The 15,715-nt window shown below is 46.6% G+C and overlaps 1 protein-coding gene across 2 annotated transcripts in view; it reads right to left on the bottom strand.

Moving 5' to 3' along the window:
* Nucleotides 1–15,631, bottom strand: part of LOC116432573 (signal-induced proliferation-associated 1-like protein 2) — a 41,926-nt gene extending 26,295 nt beyond the window's left edge. For both annotated transcript variants that reach the window (XM_031989651.2, XM_031989650.2), the window contains exon 1: nt 15,171–15,631. The gene's annotated coding sequence lies outside the window, so the exon portion shown is untranslated. The remainder of the gene's footprint in view (nt 1–15,170) is intronic.
* Between the last annotated feature and the right edge of the window lie 84 nt (nt 15,632–15,715).

Raw genomic sequence — 15,715 nt, forward strand, 5'->3', positions numbered from 1 at the left:
GGAATTAACCCTCTTCGTACTCTTCGATGTTCCATGATCGTGCCAGAAACACGCAAATACGAGGTTTTCGAGACTGTTAAAGTTATCGTGACTTTCTTAAAACTAAAGATAAATCTTCACTTTCTTCGAAGTACCCAGCAGTTAAGTTGACTTCTCGAAGTTTCTCTATAGAAACTAGAGTGCATCTATCGAGGCTTCGATTGGTTTACAATTCAATTTGCGTACCAAATCAATGTCTAATCATTTGTCACAGCGGCATCCATCGTCTAACACTAGAACTACCGAGCATTTAATACGATTGATATGTAATCTCTGTAAAAATTGTAACAGATTATTTTCAGTTTCTTTGGATATTCATCATAGTACTCAAGTGAAACTGTTTATTTCCAAAATCACTTCAAATATTCAATGTTTTTAAGGTATTAATAACTACGAAACAAATCGAAACAGGTCATTTTGACTGGTACGTAGTTCTAATGTTAATAATTGCAAAAAGAGGACATCAGGAATGGATCATTTCCATCCGTCCAGTAATTTTAGTGTTAAGACTTCGATGTATAAGAGTCGATTTCGAGATCTCTCCTTTCATTCGCGTTGTACTTCTCCACAGAAGACAAACACGAGCTCGGCTCGGACCTTATCTCTCCGAATGAACGCCACCGAAGGATCAGCGCTCGGTCCCAGTCCCAATTTTCACGTAATAACCTCGAGAGCACTGTATCGAACAGGTCCTGAGGAGGAAATCGTGCGGCGACTATGCTCGATTAACGAGAGATGGTGAACGCGACGATAAACGGGGACGCCGTATCAACGCAACGGAAGCGCGTTATCGCGACGTTGTTTGGAAGAGGTACTCGTCGTACCTCCGTATCTTTGATCCGAGATCTCGCTTATCTCGTTGTCAACGCCATGCGTTTCAAAGCAGCCGACCGTTCCAATTCCAACTCGACGAACCGTTTTGTTCTCGACGAAGATTCGAGGCGGTTCGTCGCCGATCGACGAACATCCACGCGATCCCATATCGATTCTCTGCCTCTGTCAGGCTGTGTTCGACTCGATTCCTAGAAGCGAATAGCTTCCTTCTGCTCCCTGCTCGGTTAAATTCCACTGGGATCCAAAATTGTGGAACTTAAGCATCGTACTTTAGACAGAACGAGTAGGAACAGTTCGTAGCGGCGGCGACTCTGTCGCTGGGAAACGCGTTCCCCGGTGAAATTCTCGCATTGAGAAACGCGCGGTTTCCATTTCCGCGAAGCACGGGGATGCAGGCGCATAGCGCCGCGTCGCTCTGGCCAGTTTCCCTTCTCACGACGAAATACGATGCATTCGATCGTTGACCCTTCGCGATGGGATCGGGAATCGCCTCGGAGAAGTTGGCAGACGTCCACGGCAAACGAAACGAAACGGAACGAAACGAGCCGAGCCGAGCCGAGCCGAGCCAAGCCAAGCCGCGTGTTACTCGACTGTGAACATCGCTACGATCGGTCGTTACCCTCGTTTCGCCGCGCGATCATTTTTTTTTTCCAGTGGAACTACCGGTGAAAAGCCGCGCCGCGTGGCACGTTTCGCGTTGCTCGCTGCCCGTTGCGCGTAACAGAGTTTCGACTGGTCGCGTAACATTCGCGACTCGCGTGTTCTTCGCGCGAACCAGTTCCAACGGCGAGAGATACGCCGATAAGATTACACGCGGCGAACGATGAATGAACGCGCCGACGTTCCGTCGTTCGTGCCGTCCGTTGCAGCGAACCTGGCACTCGTGGCGTCACAGGGGCGGGGACAGTCGCCGCGAGGACGCCAATCGCGAGCCCGGAAACGGCTCCGCGCGCTCTCCGTCGCGCGACACGAGTGGTGTGCGCGAGTGCTTCGGCGAATCGGATGGTAGAATCGAAAATCGGCGTGCTCCTTCGAGTCTGACTACTCGGACGAGAGTGCCAGGTTAGCTGCAACGGAAGACACTTGTACGAAGCGGAGGAACTCGATGCTCGCGGCATTGACGGGAAACGGATGCGATCGGATTCGAGAGGAAATAAATGGAATTCTATGCATCGTCCCACTGCTGTTCCATTTATTCTTCTTTCCTCCGGGTCGCGGAGAGTTAACCTCTTGCCCTACGCTTTCCTTGTTAATGATCGATACGCCTACCGCGTCGTGAATAATTTCTTCAGAAGGAACAAACTTAGACGTATTCCATGCTCGCGTTTCCTCTGAAGTGCAATGATTAACTCTTAGCATTCCAGGTTGTTTTGTAATCTATCTGCAACTAATTTTTATAGTATTCCTAGCGAAAATTAGAAACGCTGTAACATTTCTTCGATCTTTTCCTTGTTAGCACAAAATTCAGATGTGTGGAAAATTGAATAATTCTAGGGTAGTTTAAGATTCATTAAAATACTTATTATAACTGGTGCAATATCGGAGCTTACAGAGTTCAAAGGGTTAACCCTCGCGGATGGAGATTGTTTAAAGTACAAAACCCTTCGCAGATTCTGCTAAATTGGACGTTGAACGCTTAAATCATACGTAATGATTTCTTGCTGTTTGAATAGTTAAATCGTTCGATTGGAGCTTGGTATTCTACAGACGAGAGCTTGACCTCGGCGAAACCTCGACATTCCGCAAAGGGTTGATAACAGAGGACTATTCAACTCGAATTCAAGAGGCTCGAGTAATATCTATCTAAATTCCGTTCGAAACGTTCATCGCGACGTTGTTACAAGGCGAGGGGTTAACGGGCTCCCGCTGGGAACTGAGATGCCCACCTCGTCGCGCGACAAACGCGACGCCGCGTTTCGTCATCGAAACTTGCTGTTCGCAGCAGCGACGAGCGTTATTTCGAGACCGTCCGTTAATCTTTTTTCCTTTCTTCTCTTCGTCCCTCTATTGCCGTTTCGCGTCTATCGACGAATTCGAATGCAATACCGGGTCGTCGAGTCCGAGGCGGATAAAGAGGGTTAAGGTTGCTCCGAGAGTATGTCGCGGAATCGTCTGATTGGCATCGTCTCTTGAAGGAAGAGTCAAAGTTTCTATTCTAAATTAATATTCCTTAACCCTCTATAGGCTCGTGTGACTTTGAAGTCACACATCAATATACCGGGTTAGATTGATTTATTTAATTTTTCATTGCAAAATGACGAACGACATTAAATAATTAATGCATAAATTTTGTTAAAATCACGAAACAAAATTCGGTACATAGAGGGTTAACGTGTACACGATCTTTCTAGACGAACAGCAAATGTAAATGTAACTCCACGTCCTCACTTTACGCCCCTGCCTGGGCCCTTCTAACCTTCGGGGAAACCTCCCCTTAAGCCTAAGCACTTAAACCTACACGCAATATTATCGTCGGATTCCAACAGTTCCACTCCAGTCGCGCAGCGCGGCCACACGGCCGTTTTCTGGACGAAACTCGATAACTGAACACTGAAACTACCGGACGAGTCAAATTGACCCACTCTAGAATACTCATTTTGCAAGTATCTGAACGATGAAGGCGTTTTGCGAGAGATTTTCAATGAAATCCGCGTACTTAGACACAGTAGTTTTAGCGTTAACCCTTAGCACTCCATATAGTTTTGTGATATGTAACTCCTACCAAATTTGATAGTAGTCCTACTGAAAATTAACAATGTTCTAACATTTAAACCTTTAATTCCCTTCTCAGTAGACTTTGTATATTTGGAAGATCCAATAATCTCTAGGTAGTCCTTAAAATTCATTAAAATATTTCATATTAGAACTACTGCAATATTAGAGCCTAGAGTTCAAAGGGTTAAAAAGTAAGAGTTTCAACTCTAACGTAAATAGACAAACAGGATCGATTCAGCGAAATGTTTCCGAAATAAGAATCCTTTCGTACAGCAGAAGCTACGTACTGGCGCGTAGCCTTCAATTTCCGTCATCCGAACGGTCGAATTTATGGTTTTGTCCAGAGGCGAGACTGCGCGTCGATTCGAAACGGTGGACGGATAACGAGGGAAAAAACTCGGGGAAGAATAGAAGGATGGATAACGCCTTTCTTCGCGGCGAGCGTCATCTGGCAACAAGATTCTTTTCGTGTCGGTTCGGGGGACGGCTCCTCTCGCCACGGGAACGCCGCGTTCTCCTCGTTCCCCCGGGAGATCGGAGAATCCTTTGTGTTGCCCGGAGAAAGGGAATCGAGCAGAAGCGCCGAGGGCTATACGGCCCTGAGCACCGGAAGTCCTCTGCCCCCCCCCCGCGCCTCGCCCCGCGCCGCGCCGCAGTCTATCGCGCGTAACCCTCGCTTAATCGACGGTGCATCCAGTCGGTTCGATTTTCGTTTCGAACCGGCGAGCGGAGGTTCTCGCGCCGGCGAGGAGGAAATCGCGCCGGCGAGCCGAAATCGGAGATCGGCCCGCTTCTCACGCGTCGCGACGACGCGCGCGCGGCGGTCTAATCGTTTCGGCGTGTCAACGGATATCCGAGAGTCCCGAGGCTTCCTCCGGCTACGTTTTCAGGCCTGTTTCCCATGGCGAAAAAACCGTGGAATGCGGGAAGAACAGGATCGCGGAGAGCGACGGTCATCCGACACGGGATTCTTCGGGGCCTCCCCTTATTCGGGAAGGGTCATCCGCGCGGTCTGCGATTCGGAATCGGCGAGAGTCCTTCATTCGGAGTAGAATTGCGGAGGAGACGACGCGGTTATTTTGTAAATTTTTATGTGAAGACACTCGGCTATAACTTCGCTAATTACCACAGCATTGAGGAAATATAAAATTTAATTCGAATTGCGACGCAGTTAAGTAGCTGTTTCCCAATTTTGATTTGTCAAGATTCTAATGGAATAATATTCTTTTTATAATCATTTCAGAAGCCACAACATTAACACTAGAACTACCGAGCATTTAATACGATTAATATGTGATCCATATAAAAATTGTAATAGATCATTGTCAGTTTCTTTAGACATTCGTTATAGTATTCAAATGAAACTATGTTCAAGATCATTTGAATTATTGAATGCTTTTAAGATATTAATAACTGCGAAACAAAAAGATCAAAACCTAGTCTTCATTATGTCGATACTCTAGGGTGGAATTAGAAAGGTAGATCACTGCTTCATTTCACGAGAGTGATCCTCGTATTTCGATTATCAAAGGAATCTATCCGGACACTATTCGTTCGCAGTGGTGCAAATCCTGTTTCCCCTAGTTATCTCGGAGAAACGGAGAGAGAGACGAGCGCGGCGCGTCCGAGGATGCGTTGCGCAAGAAGAACGACTTATTCATAGGCGTTCGTTCCGGTGGTGGCTCGTCCGCGGGCCGCTTCTTCGTTATCGACTCGCAACGATCTCCCTGAGCACCGCTGGAACGACGATAGGTTCGACGTAACGATTCGCGTCCGGTGCCGCTCGACGTAACGAAGATCGCGCAACGCCGTTTCGCGCGATTTCCATCGGCGTCCCCGAATCCCTCGCTCGATCGGTCCCCGATTTCCACGGGATCGTCGCGCGGAGATCGATCGGTGAGCCGAGGAGCGCTCGATTTCGCGACTCCTTTAATAGAACAACACTCGGCAACGGAGAACCGTCGAGAACGACCGAGTCGGACGAGTATCTCGCGCTGTTCATCGCGAGATAAGCGCGCGCGATAGCGAAGTCGCTCGAAATCGGCCGATGATATCGGTGAACTCGTCCGCGCTTGGGTTTCCTTCGTCGGGCGATTTCCATGGAAACTAAGGAACAGGCACAATAGTAATAACAACAACCGTGGAAAGTTTCGATTGTTCCTCGAGAATTTTCCCGAGTATCGCTGCTCTCTTCAGCGATTTCATTTCCGTGCCGAATTTCACTTTGCAGGGGTGAAACCGGCCCGTGGAGGAAACGCAAGTTTTCCGTGGATTATCTCGATGATCTGTACGTGGTCTGAAACGATTCCTTCGCTCCGAGGGTGAACTTCATGACTCAACGTTGAAACGATTTCGCAGTCGCCGGACAAAACGCGCACAGCTGGCCGCTCCGTTCGAGAGGCTCGAGCGTGCTCTCCGCTGCTCCACGCGCAGGTGTGCCGCCGCCGAATCGAAACGAGTAGCCGAATCGTGACAAAGGAGAGCCACTCTTTCGACCTCCAAACCTTCCTCCGGTTTCGGCGGCGAGGAACGCAGCGAGCACGGCCGGTCGAGACGGAAAGCCGCGACTCGCAAAGACGAACGCGAGCGCATCGGCACGGAAAGGCCGAGAAAGCCGAGCGCTCCGTGACCCAGAAAGTCTAAGCGGGACGCGGAGGTAGACCAGGCCGCTCGCGTCGTTTCTACGACTTCGTCGGCACCGAGATTTCGAGCGGGGGATTGGGATCGCAATCGCTGCCACGGGAAACGCCGACGTCGCACGGCGGCCGTTTCAACGATTCCGCCTAAACTGTAGAATCCTCTCTTCCTCGAGTTGTTGAGTATGCGAGGAATAAGGTGCCAACTGTTTTCCTTTCATTCGAGCACTCGTAAACTCGTGCGCTTCGATGTTCTAGTTCTTTGGAAGATCTTTGTGTGTTTCAACGAAATTGTACACTTTTTTCTAAAATGAGAGTTTTTCAGGTAAATATATAGTATACTCTCGAGACAATAGAATTGATAGTAAGGTTCAGCTATCCCGTCGAAGGAAAGTCTCGCGAATTATTCGAGTGCCACGAACAAACTTCGATTCTACTTAACACGAAATGCATGAAATCTTCGGTATATAAGCTATGCAATCAGTTGCCGAAACAATAGAACAAGATGGTGCTACGTGTTAATCTCTTGCCGTTCGACTAATTAAGTCGTTCGTTCGCGACTCGGTCTTAGGGGAATTCCATCTCACTATCGACGTTCGCCCAACTGCTAAGCCGAGAACTCGAACGCGAACTTAACTCCGCCCTACGATGCTCGTCGAGGAAAATTTGAAACTGAGATAGCCAAGTGTTATATTTCATTAAACATCAACGAAGCAGCAGCTCTCTATTATCAATCGTTAACCTCTGACATGAACGCAGACACAGAACGAGCACCGAAATTCTTTCTTTCCCTAATAAACGATTAAAGCGGCCGCATCGATGACGGTTAAGGAATAAATCATAGGGCAAGGGGTTAAACGTCCGCGGGAACGCGCACGGGCCGAGAGGAGTGTCTCTCGGCGTCGAGCGCGAAAGCTGAGAGTGCTCGAAGGCGACGCGACAAACTCCGAGCCGACTCGGCCCGACGAGCAGCACCGGGGAAAGGAGTTCGAGGCAGCGGAGAGGAAGAGGAGGGCCCGAGATGCCGTTACTCCGGAGAGTCACTCGGGGCGAGCCTAACCCAACTGAGAAAAAGAAACGAGCGTCGCGCGGAAAGAGAGGGCCGCGGGCCTCTCTTTGTATTATCATTCTCTTTTTCACGAGAGGCCGGACACCCGAATGCTACTGACCCAATGCGGCGGCCCCGCTCGATCGCCGTTCGACGCGCGCCGCGCCGCTCGGACGATTAAGAAACGATACCCCGAAGAACAATCGGCCTCGTCGCGGAGCGACTTCGCGGAACGCGCCTCGGTCCGACCTCGAACGCCTCGAGATGCGGCGTTCTTTCCGTAAAAGCGGCGGCCTAACGATGCCAGCGGGACTTTCGTAACGAGCCGCCTCGCGAGAAATGCAACTAATTCGCGCGCAGCTGGGAACGCGAGCGTTTGCGAAACCGAGCGATTTACCGGCTCGCCGGCGCGTTTCGAGATCGGTCGGACGTGCTCGGACGTGTCCGAACGAGGGATCGGGTCGGAACAGACTTCCGAGTGAAGTGTCCCGCGCGTGACAGGTCGCGTCACGCGAGTACTCTCGCAATCGGTTACGGATCGGGCTCCGAGCTGGATGCTTTTACAGTTATCTTACGGTCACGTTTGCGCCGCAACGGCGACTGTAATATGCATATTCGCGAGTTCTTTCGAGATGGGTGGCTTCTGCCGGGTATTCGCGAACAGTGCAACGTTCACGCGCTGGTCGTCGATGACCGGAGTATCGGAGATGCTTCGAGTTCAGCTAGAGAGACGCGACGCGCACGTGTAAATGACGGGGAACGAATGCTTCGGAGGTTTTAACCCTTTGCACTCGAGAGTTTCTCGCTGGGAATATTCCACATTTTTTTATGTGATAGGAATGATATTTTGGAAACTTACTGGAAGAGATATTATATATGAAACAAAGCTGTTTCATTTCTATATTCCACGTATTGATGCATTATAGAGAGATTAATGTCGAATATCAAACTTTACAATTTTGTATCGAATCAAGTGGTGACTGTAGGTCATCTCTCGAGTGCAAAGGGTTAAGATATAGAGCTATATAAGTCATTGGTTACATTTTCTTCAGATTACAGGAGTACTATGAAGTCCTTTAAGTGACGAAATTAGAATTTTAACTAGGAACTTCATATTTTCGATTTTATACTCCTACGGATCACGTTGAGATATTTTCAGAGACTAGATTACGTTGTTCTACATGTGATTACCGAGATACGAGCGATCGAAGTTACTACAGAAGCACTGTTGCACGTCTAAGAGGCGTATTCGAGGGGAAGGACATTCAGCCATGCTTCACCGAGGAACTTCGAAATATGTAGATCGAGCCTCGTTTCATCGGTAATGATCCTGCGTCTGGTTTCTTAACCGATCATCGCCGGCGACCTCCTTCCACTTTTAACTATCTAGATTACTTATTTTTACAAGCACGAAACAGGTCATAACGGGAGAAGGGTTGCGAAAAGTAAGGGTTTATTTATACTACGGAAAGGTACACACCCTCCGTGAACGATTACGTCGGGTCGTTCGTTTTCGAGGCGACGCACAGCGCGGCCGATCGCCCGTTTCTCCGACGAAACTGGATAACTTAAAAAGTATCAGTGATACGAAACAACGCTTCAGACGAAAGTTGCGAGGTACAGAGCCAAACATATGGTGGTCACATTTCTGTTCACACTACCGTGATACTACGAAGTTTTTCCCAGTGACAATGGATATTCCGCGTTCCGATTCCACCGTTCTATAAACAGCGAAACGGAATTTACTGGAAGACTGTTATTTCTCGAATGAAAATCATTCTGTACAGCAGGGACTTCTTAGCAACATTGCTAATCTTTAATTTTCGTTACGTGGACAGTCGAATTTCGGGTTTCGCCCACAGGCGGCCGCACTGCGCGACGCGCCCCGACTGTCGGAAACAAAGTCAGCACGAAAGGGCTAAGTCCCCAACGGCCGAACCCTGACGAACTTACCCAGAGGTCAATCAACGCATCCGGTTCTAATTAATTGCCTTTGGCAGCATTTAAAGAACCTGTATCCTGCCAACCCGACGCACCGTCAATGATTCCACGCTACGGGGAAGGGTCATCGCCGCAGGAAATCGTCTAGTCGATCGGCGCTCGTTCGAAACTGAATCGGAAGCGGAGAAACGTAATCTCCGATCGTTGTTTATCCCGTTCCTCCCGTTAATCGTAGATTGGTACTTAGACACGTCGGCCGACGCGTTGACCGACGACACCGACGATTCGTCCTAGGGGCGATCGATCCTCGACTGTGAATCGAGCAACGTCCCTCGGTGAATCGGGAAGACCTAGACCTTCGCAAGGCTTCTACGTTCGTTTCTATTCGAACCGTTTGTTTCGAAACTTAAGACCACTTAAAGAAGTTTAAAGAACCATTGAAGAATGAACGGATTACAGAGAATTGTAACTATCATAACGATTAACTTGATTTTTGAGAAATCGACTTAAGCCACTTTCGAAGTAAATGGCTCATTTCTTGGCAAACCTTTCGGGAGCTAATCAAGCGTCTTTCTGACGGACTTTAAATTTAACCCTTAGCACTCCAGATGGTTTTGTCATCTATCTGCAACTAATTTTTATAGTATTCATAGCGAAAATGAGAAAGGCTATAACATTTCTTAGATCCTTTTCCTTAGTGCAAAATTTGGATGTGTGAAAAATCGAATAATTGTAGGGTAGTTTCAAGATTCATTAAAATATGTAATATTATTCCTGGAGCCTACAGAGTTCAAAGGGTTAAACTACGAAGAAGTTAACCCTTTCCACTCGAGAGGCGACTTCTAGTCGCCAGATGATTCGATACAGGAAAATGGTAAATTCTGGTATTTACCATTAACCTTCGTATACTGCATCGATACGTGAAATATTAAGGAAATAGCTTTGCTCCGTAATTTATGTATGATTTCTTGATAAATTTATTTCAAAGAATCCTGTCCACGTCTGACTAGAAAGGATTGAATATTTCCAGCGAGAAACTTTCGAGCGCAAAGGGTTAACCATAGGGCGTATCCTCTTCCGCCTGCGACGCAGCGTTCCGAAAGCTACTCGCGTTACGCTAATGTCTAATATAAAACCGTCGCGATCCCTTTCAACTGGAGTAGAAATCGAAACGAGCACGCGTGCACCGTTCAATCGTAAAGTTACCGCGATCCTCGCAATGGCTGAATGGCGGGTACCTATTAGAAGTCGTGCACGGCTGGTTCCACGAAACACGGTTCGGTTCGAGCCGAGCGAATCCTGGCCGAGTTTACGAGCGGTCTTTTCCGTAGACCTGGGGCTGGCCGGGTATATCGTTTAGGTATGCGGCTGCAGCTGCTCAAAAATTCCAGCAGGCCGGCCGGCCGGCGCGCTCGTCTACGCCGCTCTACGGTATTTTCGAGTATCGGGTCGCACCTTTCGAACGATACCTCGCCGGCGATCGTTCTTCCGTGCGCGTCCTCTCCCCCATCCCCAGAGCGAGCTCTCTCTGCACTCGAGAGCCGACTCTCGTTCACCGCTCGATTCGGCGTAGCAAAATTCTAAAGACTTGTGGGGAATATTCACCCTTTATGGACGAATGTCGATATTTTGCTGACATAAAACTCTTTGGAGTATTAAGGAATACAAATGATTTAACTACTCAAACAGCAAGTCGATGTTTTCCAAACTATCTTTGGAGTACTAAGAAATAAATGAATTAACTGCTGACATGACAAGTCGATATTTTGCTGACATTAAACTACCTTTGGAGTATTAAGTAACAAACAAATGATTTAACTACTCAGATAGCAAGAAATCGGTACAGTTTCCTTATTTCCCATTTCAGCACTCGAAGCGTAATTTTGCAGAATCTACGGAAGGTTTTGTATACCTTAAGGAATCCTCGTTTACAAAGGTTTAACCCTTAACGGACCGGAAGTGTTTCAAGTTTATTGACCGCCAAGTACTGTAACATAGACCAGCGAATAGAAACGCACAGAAGTGAGCTAGCGCAATAGTTAACTTGTAAATATTACAACAACAGTGATAAAAATAGTAAAATGATTTTTATGGCGGCATTGGTCCGTTAAGGGTTGACACTAGAACTACCGAGCTAAATTGACCTTTCGAAATTTCTCTGTAGAGATATCGATTACTTCATAATTCAGTTCGCGTATCGCTAAATCTAATTTCTCTAATAATTCCCCAGAGATTCGATGCGAAAAATCGTTAAACCTCCGGGAGAACGCGAAAACCGTCGTCGCAGGCTACCGAGCGTCACCGACAAGATCATTTTCTACCAAGAAATTTATCCTTGCGAGGAAAGTTGCGCTCGAGATGCACCGAACAGCGCGTCGAACCTCGAAGCGACGATCCAACAACCGGAAGTAGGCGTAATAACGAACTCCCATTGCCTATACGTGCTGGGAATACAATAACATTGTATGCGAGACACAAAGGCTTTTCTCCCTCTTCCTCTCTCTTTCCCTTTCCGTCCCCCCCTCTCTTTCTGTCATTCCTATCCCGTCCTCGTAACGGTCATTCCAAAATACCGACGAATTTCACGCCGTTCCTTTCGAACGAAAGACTCGTTCGATTTCCTCGAAATCGTCGACCAGAGGAAAAACGCTTTCGATTTTGATCGTTTCTAATCTTGTCGATCGTCGTCGTAACGCTGGAACCACGTATCGGTTAACCCTTTGAACTCTGTAGGCTCCAATATTGCACCAAATTTTGCACTAAGAGGAGAAATAAAAGATTGAGGAAATGTTATAGTATTTCTCATTTTCGCTAGGAATACTATAAAAATTAGTTGCAGTGATAGATTACAAAGCAACCTGGACTGCTAAGGGTTAAAATGACTGGTTTCGATTGTTTCGCAATGACTGATATCTTAAAAGCATCGATATTCCAACGGACCTCGAAAATAAAGTTTCCCTTGAATACTATAACGAATGCCTGAAGAAATAATCCATTGTTAATCCTTATAGGGATCACATTAATCGCATTAACCCTTCGAGGAATGTCGACATTCAGCAAGGTCAAACTCTGATATTCAGCATACTGTGTGATAAGCAAATGATTTAATTAGCGAAACAGCAAGGGATCAGTACATAGTATCTTTTTCTCTGTTTAAGCATTCGACGTATAATTTGGATTCGTTTGCCGAAGGTTTCGTATACTACGAACACCATTCGTCCGCGAAGGGTTAAATGCTCGGCAGTTCCAGTGTTAATGGCCGACATTCCACGGAAATCGGCCGACGCGTCCCTCCGAGGAACGTGTCGTCCGAGGCTTTCGTCGGTCCACGAGTGTCACGTGGGTGGTAGGAATTCGCAGCCTACGCGGCCGCTTATCGGAAATTACGAGCGGCCGTAATTACGAATTCCAAATGAACGCATTGCCGGACGCAGCGTCCCTAGCACTTCGACTGCCGCGTCACCGAAATTTCGGTGACGCTATACCTCGCGTAATCTCGAACGTGAATCTTCTTGGTAACTTATCGGACGAACTAAGTTTTATTCGATGTACGAGATATAAGGGAGATAGTAGAGCAATCATTACGAAGAACCTTGACTCTTTGGTTTACGGTTTACTGGGAAAACCGTTTCGATTGCATGGGAGTTTCGATAAGTGTTTACCTGGCAGTTAATCAGTCAACTGTGCTTGACGAGTATACTCGTCATGGAGAAGTTGCAGAATTTGTGTCGTGACGAGTATATTCGTCATGGAGAAGTTACAGGATTTTATGTCGTGACGAGTATATTCGTCATGGAGAAGTTGCAGGATTTTGTGTCACGAGTATACTCGTCATTGTAAGAAGTAGTGACCATTTAAATTGTAATTTCTGTGAAAAGCCAATGGTCGCTACTTTTCATGACGAGTATACTCGCCGTGACGCAAAAGCCTGCAACTTCCCGGTGACGAGTATACTCGTCGAGCACAGTTAACTGGTTAAAGTGCTGGACGCGACGCGAAATGCGCTTTTACGCTTTCCAAGACGAACCACGTGCGAACGCGTCCCCGATTCGACTGTCCTACAAGAAGCGTGCGATCCGAGCACCGCTCGGAGGATGAAAGAGCTGCGCGAACCAAGGGAAAATGTCGGTCGAATGGTACGCGTTCCGGCGACTCTGTAAGCGAGACTCCTCGCTCCATCGCGACTTCGTTTCACTGTTTAACCAGTTAACTGTGTTCGACGAGTATACGCGTCATCTTAACCCTTTGCACTCTGTAGGCTCCGATAATGCAGCAGTTATAATATTACATATTTTAATGAATCTTGAAGAAACTACAAAATTATTCGATTTTCCACACATCCAAATTTTGTACTAAGAAGAAATGTTATAGCATTTCTAATTTTCGCTAGGAATACTATAAAAATTAGTTTACAAAACAACTTGGAGTGCTAAGGGTTAATATTGTATTTTTCCATTTTGCGTATTTTTCTCTATGAAATCGTGCGGCGTTCATATTAAAATATACTCTACGTGCATTCGTCCTGCGTTCGACGAGTGCAGGCTCCATTTTTTGATTTTATCGCGCGCAGAACGAGGGATTTTTCAAGCGAAATTCCACAGTTAACAGGTTAAACGCGGCGGTAGGTTGTACTCGATTCACTCGTGCGGTGGTTGCGGATCGTCGTCGAAGAGGAGATCCGGTTGGCAGCCGGAAACTACGATTCGAACGTGTGCACCGGTTCATGGGGATATATTCATGGAAACTCGTGTGTACAAACATGCGGGGAGGGGGAGGGACGCGAGCGTCCTCCGTACGATGCGAGGGCACAGACGAAACGTAATAACGATATGGCATAACCCATTATATTATGTATTATATAATAAGAATATAATAATACGTAACAGAATATATAACAAAAATATAATAAAATACAATATAGTACCTAACGTAATTATATCACTTTTTTATTATATATATATGTATAAAAAACGTTTATAAACATGAAAAACGTGATACAATTACGTTAGGTACTATATTGTATTTTATTATATTTTTATTATATATTCTGTTATGTATTATGTTTATTATATTCTATATTTTTAGTATATTCTATGTTATGTATAACATAGGTTATGTTGTATCTTATGTTTTATATCTCAGGCCTGGCCAACATGGAGCGATTTTCCATTTCCATTGAAACTTTCGTTTCTCGTTGCATGTATAAGAATAATATTAAATAAATGAACATTTGCATGTCATTGTTAACCAACCAAAAAGGAGCTAAGATTAGCGTCATTAATATTTACAGAAAAGTGAAAGAGAGGATAAACGAATATCTCATTAACTAAGACTTTCGAGTGAATTACAATGAATCCTAGTGTAATAAAGTTTCGTTCATTTTGCATTTCTACATTTCTTAACACTAGAACTACCGAGGATTTAACACGACTGATATGTAATCCCTATAAAAATTCTAACTATATATTCTCGATTTCTTCAGACATTCATTATAGTATTCAAGTGAAAGCTATTTATTTCCAAGATCATTTCGAATATTCAATGCTGTTAAGATATCAATAATTGTGAAACAAAACAATGGAAAGCAGTCATTTTGACTGGTAGCTCTAGTGTTGCATCTAAAGTGGCCCGTAACGTTACGCGTCATCAAACCCATGAAACCATTCGGATCGGCCAGGCCTGTTATACCACGTATCACATATAATTTATATTTACATATTAATACGATATAATCCGTAATCCGTAATATAACGCGAGCCACACAGGAGCCCACGTACACGTACACGTTGCGTCTATACATGTGCGCTCTGAATGAATAGCAGGCTGACCTTGAGCTATCGGCGTCCCCCTCGAACGCGAGGCGTCTCGTTAACGATAAGAAAGCGCGACCGCTCCGAAGAAACAAGGGGATGATCGGCAAACGATCGTAAACCTCGGCGAACAAATCGGCGACTTACATTTTCCGGCTGCGACGATCGCCTCTGCCGCGGTACACAGAACAGCGGCACGCCGCTTTCCCGCTTCTTCTCCAATATAGCGGCTTCCGGTTTCCCTCTGTCGCCGGCGAATAAATCAAAACCAGCCCAGCAGCAGCACCACCACTGGATCAAACACGTCTATGTCACACTGGCACGAACACGAGATCTCTCTCTATTCCCTCGCGCTCCGTTCCCTTTGCTCGCGACAACTCCACTGGACGACGAGCGACGAACGATCGACGCCTCGATCGATGAATCACCGGGATACTATGCACTCGTGTTTCCTGGTCCGTTGCGGCTCGGATCGCGGGCAACTTCATAGAACATGCCTTTACGTTGGAGTAAGCGACACGGTGTTCTCTTCGAACTTCGTACACCTTGCTCGAAGAAAGACAAAGAGGAAGAGAGGGGGAGAGAGAGAGAAAGACAGAGAGAGAGAAGATGCAACGAGTGCAGTTCGTGGACCGTGCCGATCACGCCGCGGATCTTTTCCTCGAGATCGATCTTTTTTCCGCTAGAGGCGT

This window comes from Nomia melanderi, chromosome 9 (genome assembly GCF_051020985.1).
Source record: "Nomia melanderi isolate GNS246 chromosome 9, iyNomMela1, whole genome shotgun sequence".
In the NCBI taxonomy this organism is placed as follows: Eukaryota; Metazoa; Arthropoda; class Insecta; order Hymenoptera; family Halictidae; genus Nomia; species Nomia melanderi.